Source organism: Piliocolobus tephrosceles, chromosome 1, assembly GCF_002776525.5.
Source record: "Piliocolobus tephrosceles isolate RC106 chromosome 1, ASM277652v3, whole genome shotgun sequence".
NCBI lineage: Eukaryota > Metazoa > Chordata > Mammalia > Primates > Cercopithecidae > Piliocolobus > Piliocolobus tephrosceles.
In genome coordinates this window covers 33,755,413-33,770,450 of record NC_045434.1, presented here as the reverse complement: position 1 = coordinate 33,770,450, position 15,038 = coordinate 33,755,413, and the positions used below count along the sequence as shown (strand labels likewise).

Below are 15,038 nucleotides of genomic sequence, written 5' to 3'. Positions count from 1 at the left end.
TATGTATGTATGTGTGTATAGATATAAAATTGTGGAGCAAACCTGCCCTTAGGTCAAGAAACAGAATACTGCCAGCATCTCAGAATCAACCCCCTCCGCACACCCTTCCTTGATCAAATTCCTATTTCTCCCTCCAGTTCAATTCACTTCCCATCTTGTTAAAAAGTAATTGTCCTTCCCCCTTTTACTCATGCCTCTGGGTTGTCCCCAGCCCTTTTGCTCTGCCTCTGTCTGTCACTTTGCTAAGATTCTGAGTGACACGTTGTTCACAGGAGAGAAGTGAAATAAAGTGGTTCAGCAAAACAGGTGTGTGTGTGTGAGAGGTTGTTGTGTGTACCATGCTTCTCACCCTTGTAGGATGCCCCATACTGGACACCTTCTGAGATATGTCTTAACCCAAAAGAACAGGAGGGACAAGTAGATTTACAGGGGATAGGTTTGGGAACATTTGGGCTATTTGCTGTACCCCAAGACCACCCAGGCTTGAGTGTGGTACCTGTAGCAGTGAGAGATGAACATCACAGCAGCTAGTGTCTTGGTTACATAGAAGAAACAATTTTTCTCCTCTTTAGATTCCCAGATCCAACTCTAGAATTTCTACTTTTCTCAATTGACAAATTACACCTCAATTTGAACGTTACTTTCTCTAAGAGACTTTCCCTGACCAATGCCTCAGTCACTCTCTCTGACAATACTCTATTTTATCTTCTTCATTATCAGCACTTGAAATTGTTTATTTGTTTATATTGTTATTTTTCTGGATACCATAGTAATAAAGAATGTGGACTCGGTGTCTACACTTGATTATAATGCCAGCTCTCCTAGTTACTAGCTGTGTGGCCTTAGGCAAGTTACTTAACCTCTCTGGACTTTCAACTCATCATCTATAAGATAATAAACCTACTTACCTTATAGGATCAAATGAGTTTATTTGTGTAAAACTTTAGTACGGTGTCTGCCTGACACTTAAGTACTATTAAAGTGTTAGCTACTATCGGCAATGTCCATAATAACCATGATTATCATGACTATAATCATATCTTCTGTCTAGAATGGACGCAACTTGAGGGCAGATCTTTTATCTGTGTTGCTGTTTGCTGAATCCTCAATGCCTAGGAATATGACCCAGCACTACACACTCTTAATAATATACTCAATAAATATTTTCAGAGAAGTATGTCTTAGAGTCTCGATCCCAGCCCTGCTGCTTGGTGCAGGAGATGGCCATATCAACAAGTCAGAATGGTGTGGTGAGTACAGAGCAAAAACAGAATTTGAACAAGATGTGTGGGAGTCTAGAGGGGGAGGCAATTAATTCTGTCCCAGAGTCTCAGAGAAGACTTCACAGTGGGATACTATTTACAGAGTCTTGAAACTCAGTAACCCTTCAAGAAGCAGAGAATAGGACAGGGAAAGATTCTGCATGAAAACAACTCAAGACCTCTAAGGCTCCAGACTGCTGAGGGAGTTGCCTGGTGTTTGAAGTGGCTGCTGTGAGAAGCAGGGTGTAGGAAAGATGCACAGAGAGGTTATTGGACCAGCTCATGAAGGAGCGCCTGTTTGTTATGCTAAGCAACTTGTTATTCTGACAGTAGTGGCGAGTCGCTGGAGAATTACAGTAAGAGGAAAAGCATGGTCAAATTTACCATTTTGAAAGATCATCCTGGCTGCAGGGAAGAGACTGGACTGGCTAGCCTTCAAGGGAACAGATAAGGAGATCAAGTCCTGGGAAGATGCTGGAGAGAAGGATGAGAGCCTGGCATCAGAGAGTGGCAGGAGGGGTGAGGAGGAGAGGATGGCTTTGAGAAATCATTATGCGGTCGACCCTGTCAAGCCTGGAGCATTCATTGCATGTAGGGGCAGTGTGAGAGAAAGCAGAGCCCAGGACAATTTACATTTCTTCATTATCCCTCTGGAAGTCAGGTGGATTTTGGTACCTTTAACCAAAGCTGGAATTTGGGGAAAGGAATAGTTTGGGATGTGAACTGGTGCATACTGAGTTTAGCTTTGGATTTTAATCTTGGTAATGTCAAAGTGAAGGCCTTTAGTAAGAAAGAGTATTAACATTTGTTGAGTATCTACAATGTGCCTGAAACTGTTTGGCACCTTACCTATTTTATCTCACTTAACATTTAGAATAACCCATTGAGAGATCTAGCGTTATTATTTTTTACTTTTATAGATGATAAAACTGAAAATAAAAGAGGTAATAATCCCTCTTTTATGTAGTTAACATGTACAAACAGTAAGTAGAGTAGTTTGATTAAGCAAGATTGAATGAAGTAAATAAAGAAGGATTAGAAAATATAGTAACAGAGGTAATTTGGGGCAGGTTATGAAAAACCTTGAATGAGAATCAAGTGAGAGAAAGCTTGTGAAAACCTTTTGTGAACTATAAAATGATAAGCAAATATGAGTTCAAGTTGTGGCCAAACTTATTGCAGTGAATGACAATAATGACAATGAATGAGTTATAATATTCAAATCTGTAATTTTAAAAAATTCAATTATTGTGTATTCTTCCCATTCTTCTTCTTGGCCCACAAATTTTGTTCTTGTTGTTGTTTTGTTTTGTTTAGAAAGAGTCTCGCTCTGTTGCCCAGGCTGGAGTGCAGTGGCGCAATCTCAGCTCACTGCAACCTCCACCTCCTGAGTCCAAGTGATTCTCCTGCCTCAGTCTCCCAAGCAGCTGGAATTACAGACTTGCACCACCACACCCAGCTAATTATTTCACAAAATAATCTTTAATACATGGCCATGCCTTTCTTTCTCCCCACCACACTGTCAACATATCTGATATGAAAACAAAAAGCTCTCACAAGGAATGATCATAACGTGGTAGAGATGAGAAGAAAGGAGGGAATTTGAAAGACAGACATACCCAGCTGATCCCACTATTGTGTCCTCACACTTTGGAGTAAGACCCTAAAGATTAGTTACTTGGTTATTTCTACTGTCATTCAAAAACTCGAAAATATTAAGATAAAATTACCAAGCCACCCACCGGTTCATTCTTTATATGTGAGCTGAGAGCTGCAGTGCTTCCCAGAGGCTTTGGGTGGGCTTAATTACAGTTAACAATGTCCCTCTTCAAATAAATATAGGTTGGTCTATGCTATTTGTGCCCTTCTTGACCTGAAATTTTAGAAATACATGCCTTAAGGCTGGCTCTGGGCTGCTCCTGACCCCTCCCTCCATGTTCTTTCTCTTTTTATGTCTCTAACCCCTCCTATTTCATGCCTCTGCGCCTTTTCCCCATTAACCTGTCACTACTTTGCAAGGCCTTTGCTAACACTATCCAAAAATAATAATAATAATAATCCCAGCCACTTACATAATTTTAACTTTTCTAGTAGCCACATTAAAAAGTAAAAAAGAAATGGGTGAAACTAATGTTAATATATTTGATTTAACTCAATATATTCAGAATATTATCTTTTTAACAGGTAATGAAGATTAAAAATATTGATGAGATATTTTACATTGCTTTTCTTTTCAAACCAAGTATTCAAAACCCAATGCCTATTTTATATTTACAGCATACATTTCAAGTGCTCAAGACCCACATGATGCCAATATGCTATCATATTGGCAAGTGCCTAGAGCTTAGTCCTGTAAGGTATCAAATTTTCTTCTCCCTTTGCCCAATCCAGAATTCCAGAAATGTTTGCATTTCATGTGAGCCTCAGTAAGAGGAATAATGGGACTGGCTGACAATGATTCCATGCTGTGTTAATGCTACTCAACTTTACTTCTCTCTCCATGACAGACTGACAATTTAAAGAGGGGCTGACCTGCATCCTAATTGGTCAGACGAGATTGGTTTACTGTAGCCCCCAGTTTGAAGCATAATTCAGCTGTCTGTCTCTTCCTTTCTAGATAGAAGAGACTTTAATTCACAACTCTTAACCACATGCCCTTGGGCCCGGATCTCTACTCAGCCCCCAAATATAGCAGTGGATGCTTCTGAATAGTAAAGAGAAAAGGCGTCATGCCCACAGTCCAGCTGCACAGTCATTTAACACAGGAAACAAGGGTGACAGCAAGGTTCAGGGAAGGATTTTCAAGGGAAAGTAATGTCCTTTGAGACCTGTTCCCTGAATAAACTCCTAGGGCTAAGCAACCAAACAGACTGGGTTCCTGGGAGCAATTATGGAGTGACTTTAGGTAATCCTTTCCACTTTCATGCTCAGTGGGAACTTCTTCTATATTGGAATGGGGGCCATCCAAGCCACCAGTGACCTGCAGCATGAAAAACGTCCCAAACCTTGTGAAGACCAATGACTAGCGTGATTGTGTTACCAGTCCTCTCGCAGGCCCTGTGCTTTTCTTGACCTTTCCTCTGGGAGAGATGCCCACTGTGGGAGCAAATGTGTGTGGCTGGCTGGTCACAGCTCTCTCCTGGTGGGCCCTTCCTTGGCATTGCCCAGGCTGGTAGGCTGCCTCTCCCCTCTCCTGCCCAGCTGAGCAAGCACAGTACCCTGTGGTACAGCTTCAGGCAACACTGCATCCCACCCCTCCCTGCTTTTCCATGGTCTCCTCCTTAGTGACTGCTACAGCATATGTTTTATGAAAAGGGAGAGAGAAGGGGAGACACGAGGTTATGTGCATGGGCATGCTCAAGAATCTTAAGATTGAAAATCTCCTCTCAGTGCTAAATGCCTAAGGGGTTTGGCATTTTGCCAGCTCTAAGAAAACCCCAGGAGGAACATTTGGGTGGAGAAATAGGAAATGGAGGAAAATCAAGGCTCTGTCTTAGGAGATTCTGATTCTAAAATATGAGAATTGTGTGTGTGTGTGTGTGTGTGTTCTCTTAAAATTTGCTTGCTTTTCCCCAATATCCTCATTCAGATTTTTTGATATGATATTGATAAGCTCTCTGAGGTTGAGCAATACTTTTCCCACAATATATAGATTAGACTTGAGGATGGGTGGAAGGCCAGGCAATTTTCAATGTCTAATTAGATGCCCAGCATTCCAGAGCTCCCTGCCTAGGTTCTAGGGCAACTTCCTGTAGACCAATATATGTTTAAAATAATTTAACCATCACGCCTGTAATCCCAGCACTTTGGGAGGCCAAGGTGGGCAGATCATGAGGTCAGGAGATCGAGACCATCCTGGCTAACGCGGTGAAACCCCGTCTCTACTAAAAATACAAAAAATCAGCCGGGCGTGGTGGCAGGCGCCCATAGTCCCAGCTACTCCGGAGGCTGAGGCAGGAGAATGGTGTGAACCTGAGAGGCGGAGCTTGCAGTGAGCTGAGATCGCGCCACTCTACTCCAGCCTGGGTGACAGAACGAGACTCCATCTCAATAATAATAATAATTGTCCGGAGCCATAAGGCCCGGAGTTAGCCTACCTCTGTTGCTTGATCTCCGCAAAGCGGAGACAAAATGGCACATTTCCGGGTTCTTCATTATAAACTGTTCCCGCGCGCGCCTAAACCTTTCCCGTGCGCTCCCAAACCTTTCCCGCGCGCGCCCAAACCTTTCCCGCGCGCGCCCAAACCTTTCCCGCGCGCGCCGACCTTTTCGCGCCCAGAAAGATATGCAGCCTACGGCGCAGGTGAGATCCCGCGCCTGGGAAAATTACAAACCCACGGCGCATGCGCAATTGTAATTTGAGAAGACCCGGCCCCGTCACCGCCCTGGCCCAACCTCTTCCCCTGCCAGCCTATATAAGGCATCACACCACCATTATTAAACGAGACTTGATCAGGCTATTTGTCTTGTCTCCATTTCTCTTGTTTTCTTGTCTCCTCCATTCCCACTCCCCCTTCCAGGGCCCGTTCGACTGTCCTGCGGGTCGGGACAAATAATAATAATAATAGTAGTAGTAATAATAATAATTTAACCAGGTGTATGGCATTTCCAGAATACAAGAAAAGAGGTGGCCCAAGGAATCAAGCAAGCCTCGAAGTTTCCAACCTTCTGAACAGTGCTGCAGTTATTATTTCTGTCAGCTAGTACCCTTTCCCTCATTCTTTCTATCCAAACAAATCCCACCCCATCCTTCATGGCTCAACTCAAATTCTCCTTCCTTTGAATACTGATAGTTCTCACTATCTGTACATATCAATCGCAGACGAACTAGGTCGGCCTTGTGAATTCTCTGGTACTGAATTGCTGTTTAGAACCTACATTGGCCAGGCGCGGTGGCTCAAGCCTGTAATCCCAGCACTTTGGGAGGCCGAGACGGGCGGATCATGAGGTCAGGAGATCGAGACCATCCTGGCTAACCCGGTGAAACCCCGTCTCTACTAAAAAATACAAAAAACTAGCCGGGCGAGGTGGCGGGCGCCTGTAGTCCCAGCTACTCGGGAGGCTAAGGCAGGAGAATGGCCTAAACCTGGGAGGCGGAGCTTGCAGTGAGCCAAGATCGGGCCACTGCACTCCAGCCTGGGCGACAGAGCGAGACTCTGTCTCAAAAAAAAAGAAAAAGAACCTACATTGTCATTTTCTTTTTGTCAGATGTGAGCCTAGTTTCCTAACTAGACTGCAAGATCACTGAAGGCAAGGGCAAAGGCCTATAAGACTTTTATTCTTCACAGCTGTTAAGTTAGTCCCAGAGGAGAAACCCTGTGTCATTGTAACATCTCCATCCTTATAAAGTACAGAACAACTAAATCAGATTATAATTACTAAAATCAAACTATTCCTTAGAAGAAGCCCATGGAGTCTGGGGTTGGTTCAAGAGCAATGAGACCCGGATCCCATTCCATAGTGTCCCTTAAGTGCTGCGTGACCCTGCATAAAGCAGTTCCTCTTTCTGAGGTTCTCTGACCTCCCTTTTCCAAGAAGGGGGTTGAAATCATTTTAGCTTTACTTCTTAGGGTAATCAAAGATAAATGAGACAATAAGCTGTGTGAGGATTAATTAAATGAGCTCTGTAAAGTGCTCTCAGCCCTTTGGAAGAGGATGCCATCATAAAATGTATACAAGGTCTTATTATTTAAGAGAAAGAGTCGAATCGCCAAAAATACACTGCGCAGTGGGGAAAACAAAACACTAACCAGGAAACCTCAACTAAGCATCCCAGTCAGCAGAAAGTGCCCACGCAGATGTCTCAAGTCCCTCCAGATTACCTCTTGTTTGTGAGTTGGGGAGGAATTTCAGAGCAGTGCCTCAAAGGAGTGTATCATTTTTCTGCGATACTCCCCAGTGGCTAGCCTGTGTCTTGGGAAAGGGGATCAGGAGAAGGTGATGACGCAGGGTTGTTCTTTGCCCTTTGGCCTTGCTCAGTAAACAACCTGTCAGGAGGCCAGGAAGGAGCACCTAGAAGATAATTTTGAGGGCCAAAAAGAGAAGATGCTCCCCATCTTTGAGACCAGCCCCATGCTGACAGAGCAGGAACCTTCCTCCTTCCCCAGCCCTTTTCTCCTCACCTCCTTTCTTGTGCCCACACTGCAGCACACATCACTCCATTCTAGGAGATAAAGCCAGCTCCATTTTTGGTGAAGAGGGGAAGTAAGAGTCAAGAATGCTTTGTCTTCTCCATGGCTGCAGCCCAGCTGTCAAACACTTTGGAGCCAGCTGACCTCCAGAAGGGGAGACTATGGTGTGACATTTGCTTCCTTTCTCTCAAACATTTCACAATACACATGCTCTGTGCCTTTTCAAATCATATTCTTCTCAAAAAAGCAAGGCATGCATCTTTTCCTAGAGTAGGCAACAGCTCTGATATTGATAAGACAGGATCATTGTGGCAGCATTTCTTGGTCATGCCCTCAGTGCTGCAAAACAACTTATTCTGGGTGAAGGAGGACTCCAGGGGGTCATGCCTTAAACAAATAACATACACACAACTGTGTGAGTCAGGACGGAAAGCACACAAACTCCAGCATCACTTTGCTGTTGTCTGATGTCATCAGACTGCCCCCCAGGGGATTTGGTAAAATACTTTAGTTGCTTGGTGAATACTGGCATTGCATGTATTTTAGCTAGCATGGTCAGAGAGAGTCACTTCAACATGCACATGTCTGGAGAAGGACAGAGGCAGAAATACTTGACTTACACTATACCTTTTATCCCTCTGATTGGTCTATGCTGACATAACACTGTCCCTGCTGAATAAGGCCCAGATTACCCAACTATAAGCTTGGACTTTTATAATTGTTATCCTTCTAACAAAACATTTGTTTCTGCTCCTAGCACCCTGCTCCCAGGGCTGCAAAGAGCACACACACAGTTCTTTACAGAGGGGTCTGCTCAATCATGTTACAGTGCATTAGCTTGAATATTAGTTAATATTTGGCTTAGGTCTATATACCCTGGATAAATATGTACCATGCAGAGGGACTGCTTGGTGAGAAGAAAAGTCCTCTGGGCTGGAAAAACAGCTCACAAGTTTATGTTCCTACTAGGCAGGAACACTCCAGGCATCCGTGGTTTGGGCAGGGTGCTGCACATGCTTGGTTCTTCTGTGGGCAGCCTGCTTCCTGCATACAGCTGTGAGCACAAGCACACATACACACACACACCACAGGCAGCATTCGACAGTGTACCCAGATGATCACAGAAACTGAGAGAGAGATCTGCTAGATGATACCAGCACATCCCACCTTTCAGCACATTAATGTTCTTCCCTAGTGTCTCCAGTGCTCTGCCAGGCTCAACTCAATCAATGGGGCTTCTGCCACCACTCTGGGGAGACTATTTGCAGCCTGCAGGGTTCACTGTTTGGAATTTTATTTTCCTGACTTCATGCGCATGGGAAACATGCCATAGGGCTCTATGAGCACGATAATATAGATATCGTGTATTATAACCTCCGCTCTTTGGGGTCCTTCCCAAACATAATGAACCTCTCAGCGTCATCTGGGCAGGCAAAAGTCCTCGTCATCTTCTGCAATTATGCAGCCCTATTGCATTTTCTGAAGCTAATAGGAGTTGCACTAACTTTGAGGACTTAAACCAGGCAAAAGCAATATAGGTCAGGCAGGGTGCCCAAACCCTGTGACAGCCATGCAACACCAGGAGGCAATACCAGAGCGATCTCTCGCTCAACCCCAAAGTCCATTGCTCAGCTCCACAAGACAGCAACTAAGAGAGGTGTCATCATTCCCTCTGCCTGCAACTGCCAGGCACTAGGGCAAGAGGGTTGTATGAGGGCAAAACGGTCCCCTTGCCAATGGACACACCAAAAAGGACAATGAAAAGGGGGAGAAAAATCACCGAAACACTGCACTGTTACCTTGAATCCTTGCAAGAGCCCTCCTTGCTGTATCAGCTGCTCCCCAAACCTTCAGCGACTGGCAGGAGACTCCTAAAAGATTCCAGGTTTCTGTGCAACATCTCCAGTGGCAGCTTTCCAAAGTTTTTACTTCATGATTTCTTGTGGCTCTTTCTCATTTGGGGAAACGCGAATGCCTCCCCCTCAGCGTGTGAGAGGGAGCGGATGTCTCTTTTCAAATTCTCTTGCTCCCCGCTTTACCGTCGGTGCCGCCGCCGCTGCCACCGCCGCCAACGTTAGACCACTTGCCTGCTGCCTTCCCGCTGAGCAGCCAGGATCCCGGTCTCCCAGAGCATCTTTGAAGTGGGGCTTGGGCACTGGACCAGGGCGCACGCGGGGTGGGAGAGGTAAGGAAAGTGCAAGACCCAGCTGGGGGAGTCCCCCTGTCCCTCCGCCGAGGAGAAACCCAAGATTTTGCCTTCTTTCCAACTCTAAAGAGACTCACCCACCAGCTCTCTCACCCAAAATCACAGACTTGCACATGGGCAGAGACAGGTCTTCCGGCTTCACCGTTCCCTTGGCTGCCTGCAGACCTGCCCCTGACCTCGGACTCGGAGCGCACGGCAGGTGCACATCCCTGGGCAAGTCCTAACGAGATCCTCCGAGCTCAGCGTAGGTGCCGCTAGCGCAGCGGCGAGCAGCTTGCGAGGCAGGGGGATTGCATCTCAGAGCTGCAGCCAGGCGCATCCCCGCTCCGACTCCACGCTCTGTACCTAAGCAGTGTCACCTGCAGACTCAGACACCAGATGAGTGTCTTAAGATAACAATGCTGCCCTGCCTGCCTCTCTCTTTCTTTCTTATGCACGTAGGTTGGCAGCCAATGGGACACAGCGCCACACTCCCCACAGATGCCCATTGGCTGGGCGGCTTGGCAGGGGGCGGGCTCTGAGCCTCACCGCTGTCTCCTTTGGTGAGCTGGCAGGCTGGGGTACCAGCTCTGTTAACCCTCCCAGCGTTGCAGTGGGGACTTTTTGGTGTGGATAAGGAAGCCTTGGGTACATTCACAGGTAGGGTGTTCGACACTCTAAGAAGGCTGGGGAACAAGAAGTAGCTGAGGAGCTAATTACATTTTCTTCTAATCTTCCTGAGTTACAATAATCATTTGTCCCAGCCCATTTTGTTTGCTTGCTTAACTAGAACTCCCAGAGATTGGGACCCATCTGAGCCATTTCCCATCTAATTTGAGGTTTTATTTGGTTGTTTTGTGCATTTTTTAGCCTCTTGGATTACTTAATTAGAAATGAGCCCCCAAGTGAGAAATAGTACACACAGACACACACACAGACACACACACACACACACACACCAGAGATCCAAGGGGAGAGAGAGGTAAAAGAGAGCAAGAACCCAGTAAGATGGCTAGAGAGTGAAAGAGATTTGGAGGCCAGGACAGCTAAATCAGGAAACATTCTGTCCCCACACCAGGACTGTAAGGACAAAGGCAAAGTGGAGAACTTCAGGTTTCTGGGGAGAGATTAAGTTTTAAAAATGTCCTTCCAAAAAAGGGAATTGTTTTGCCTGTGATATTTTCCCTCTGTGTCTTCTTTCACTTCTGTGTGTGTCAGGAAGAGGGACTGTGCATCTCCGTTTAGTTTTTAAAGGAAGACTAGAGAAATAAGAACAGGACCAGCCTTGTTTCTGTGAAGCAGGTGCTGTTACTGGGCCTATGAATTGAGAGGGAGGGAGGAAAAAAGGGAGGGAGGTGGAGGGAAAAGGGAGGAAATGAGAAGGGAAGAAAATATTAACTTTACATTGAAGTGTGAAGTATATATTTTTGATGTCCTCATGAGGGTACAAAACTGAAATATGTCCCACTAACTAGTGTACTAAACTAGATTTTGGCAAGAGCATGGGAAAGAGAGTAATAGTTGAAGAAAAATCCAATTCAAGGGAAGAGCTGGGGACTGGAGCTGTGGAAGGAACTTGGGAGATCCATGCTATGTCGTGTGGTGGGGGAAGTATGAAGAAGATAAATATATAGTCAGAAAGGGAGAGGAGTCTTTCAATTTAGTTTCCTTAAATGGAAAGCAACATCAGAGATTATTTTGTAAAGAACTAGAAAAAAAAAGTATGCAGAGATTTAATGAATGTTTAAGAAGTACACATGGAGATTAGCTAAATTGCATCAAGTAGCTGTAAGTTCTGAATGAATAAAGAAAATTTAGAAATTTTCTTTATTCATCCCCTCAGACTCACACGTCTATCACTTTCACCTATGTTTTCTTCTCTGTATCTTATACAACTTTGAACTTCCTTCTGCATACTGCGAGTATCTGTTTGCCTAAGCTACAAAACGTGCCAGAGAATGGTGGTCCCACAGGGTCCTAAGCTCTCTGTATAGAATAAAGTATCCAAGTGAGCCACTGAAAGCCTAAATATATTGCTGCCCAACTGCTGAGTTATTTACTTTTGTGATGTCTAGAGACAGAGACCCACTGAACTTGTCCCAAGTGATAACACACTGAAATGTTAAAATAGCACAAGGGAGTAGGTAAATGGAGAGAGGGGTTGAACACAGAATTGCTAATTTCAGTGGAAAGAAAGTTAAAATTTCCAAAATCTGTAAAAGAGAGAGGAAAGAGGTGAAGGCAGATAAGAAGACAACTTGAAAAAGAAAACTTGCTTGTGCTTTCTTCTCCTGTAAAGTCTGAAGCCATGTAAAAAATTTTAAAGAGGCAGAATATGCATTAAGAATGGCCACAGGTGTATAGTTTGATGAATCTTTACCTATATATGCATCAATGTAACCATTACTCACTTTATTTCCAGCACCCCAGGAAGCATGTTCCTGAACTTTCTTAGTCAAAACCCTCCAGTCCCCAGAGATAACTATATTCTGACTTCCATAACCAAAGATTAACGTTACTTGCTCTTGAACTTTGTAAATATAGGATCTTGGAGTATACACTCTTGTGTCTTGATTCTTTCACTCATCATTATGTCTCTGAGATTTATTCATGTAGTTGCATGTTTTATTGCTGTGCCCCATTCTATTACATGACTACATGGCATTTATTCATTCTGCTCCTGATGGATATTTGGGATGTTTCTGTTTTGTTTGTTTGTTTGTTTGTTTGTTTGCTATTTAAGTAAACTCGTTATAAATGTTTTTGTGCTCATCTTTTGGTGGATGTATGTAATCATTCCTCTGGGAAAACACCAAAGAATATAAATTACTTAATTTGCTTTGACTACTACGCTGGAGAAAATCTCCTGAAGATGACTCTGAAGCCTATTATCTTGCCAAAATAACTGAATAAGGTGATAGTGGCAAAGACTATCGCTACTGAGTACCAACTAAATGCCTAAAATGTGTCACATTCTTTACATACATAATCTCATTTCCTCCTCACAACCACCTCCAAAACTATGTATTATTCCTGTTTTGCAGATAAGAATATTGAATTTAAGACCCTGTATTAGGAAATAGCTGTTGCTTTCCTGAGTGTATGTATATGTGTAGATATGTAGATGTTGGGGGAGATGTAAATAAATGCCCAGGGAATGGAGCTAGAGGAAGGGAAGTGATGGAAGTTCTCACTGCGTAGGTGCAGCAGGAGATTGGCTTGGAGAGATGGGACAATCTGAGGAATAAAGAGTGTTGCATTTCAGGTGGACAGAATGTTATGGGAGGAGTGAAAATAGGAAATAGACTTTAATTTGATTGAGAGATTGTGTGTGTGTGTGTGTGTGCATGTGCGTGCATGTGTACGTGCGGTGGGAGGATAGAGATATTGTGCAGTGAGCAATCTATCCTGGTAGTTGTGTACAGAATGTGTTGCTAGGAGGGAAAGGAATCAAAATCTATTTTAATAGTCGAGGAAGAGGCCATTGGCACTTAAATACAGGAAGGTGTACCTCAGGAGAAAAGTGAAGATTGGAGATAATGGAGCTTGCTTTTTATAGTGTTTTAAAGAACAGAAATTTTCTGAGAATGAATAAATGCCATGTAGTCTTGTAATGCACTAGTACACGGCAGTAAAACATTGAACTACATGGATAAATCTCACAGACATAATGATGAGTGAAAATACTAAGACACAAAAGAGCATATACTCTAAGATTCTATATTTATAAAATTCAAGAGCAAGTAACATTACTTTTTGGTGATGGAAGTCAGAAACATTTTCTGTGACCTGCAGGGGTGAGTGGAGATGATTGGCCCCATTTGTTGATGGGGAACTAAAGACAAGAGTGGTCCAAGGTTATCTCCAAATAGGAATATTATGAAGTTAAGTCTTGAATCCAATTCTATTATTTCACTATATCATTATGCCTCTCTACACAAAGGTGATGATCGAGATGCATAACATTTTCCCCCATCTCATTTAAATGTGAAACATCAGGCACTAGAGATGGCCTGGTTTCTATGTACTTCAACCTTTATCCACATCTCTAGGTATTTAATTCCCTAAGAAAAGGCCATGTGACATTATTTCCATTTTTACAAGAATCAAGTACCCTGGAATAATATATTCCCTTTAAAAAAAAATTCTACAGTTTCTTTTGTTTGGTTCTTATTTACAGAGAGAGAGAGAGATCTAGAAAGACTTGAGATACCAACTACCAACTATTCCCAACTCAATGTACATTTTAAGAAGACTAGATATTGACTTATTAGAAAATCAACCCTAAGTGATTCCCTTGGGCTTTCTAACATGACTCAAGACTCTTCAGAATTAGAAAGAAAGATTTCAAAGTGACGATAGATTATATGCTACTCAAAAGCAGTAGGAGTATTCTTCTGGCTGTGCTAAGCCTAATGCTTATGATATGATAGGTAACAAACATTTGTTGAATTAATTACTGTGGTCCATAAAGCCTAGTGATTTATCCATGGGTGCACCCTAGTGTACCATAACTATATAGTGGAAAGATCAGTGGGCAAAGAAATGTTGTTTGTGGTCTTAGCTCCACAGAAGATAGATCACTATTTCATGGGTCTCAATTTCCTTATCTGTTAAATGAGAGACTGGACGAACACATGATCAGGTACTTACAGGCCATTTCTCACATTCTAGTATCAAGGGTGTTTTCCTGGCATCCACTATAATTATCCAATGGCAAATAACCTTGCATAAATAAGTTTAATAATAGTTTTTTTTAATGCTAGGGAGAACAGAATGAAAGCGATATCATGGGATTTTTGTCTGACTCAGTATCTCTTAGGAGAGCAATGACGATGAGGATGAGTTTTCAAAAGGTCGTTAGCTGGGACATATTTTTTACAGTAGTTTACGGTAGTTTGCAATGCTGCATGGTAAGATACCTTGGGGTTAATTCCCAAGTAAGTTAGGTATAAAAACTTAACTAATAAATTATCTTTGTTCTTCTTTCCTTTGCATATGTGGTAAATGATCTTTCACTACTTTAACATTACCTTAAATATGGCTTATTTTCTCTATTCAATTAGTTAAACCTTGTAAAACATATGGCAAAAGCGTTTTTGTCCTTTAAAGAACATATTTTCACATATGCCAACAAATTGACACCAGGTAGAATAAAAATGTAATTGTTTCTTAAGCAGGGGTCCTCTTTTAGAACAGTAGTGAATTGTATTTCTAGAGTGAGAACTGCAAATAACACAGTCTTCATAGCACCTCGTATTGAAGTTAGTGTTGACCCAATAACATTGGAGGGACACGCTTTGGAAATAAGTAATTGGTTATCATGTGAGAGAAAGTTCAGTTAAATGTCAGATTTCAGAATACACAACGTCACTTTTCTACCACTGTTTATTGCATATTGTCATCATTTTTAAAAGGCAACATTGTTGAGTACTACTGGGAACAGATCTTATACGGGTT

At 43.1% G+C, this 15,038-nt stretch overlaps 1 protein-coding gene across 1 annotated transcript in view; it reads right to left on the bottom strand.

Annotated features, from left to right (window-relative positions):
- Positions 1 to 9,968, bottom strand: part of BRINP2 (BMP/retinoic acid inducible neural specific 2) — a 111,287-nt gene extending 101,319 nt beyond the window's left edge. Inside the window, exon 1 of the mRNA XM_023231260.2 lies at positions 9,193 to 9,968. The gene's annotated coding sequence lies outside the window, so the exon portion shown is untranslated. The remainder of the gene's footprint in view (positions 1 to 9,192) is intronic.
- Positions 9,969 to 15,038: the final 5,070 nt, after the last annotated feature.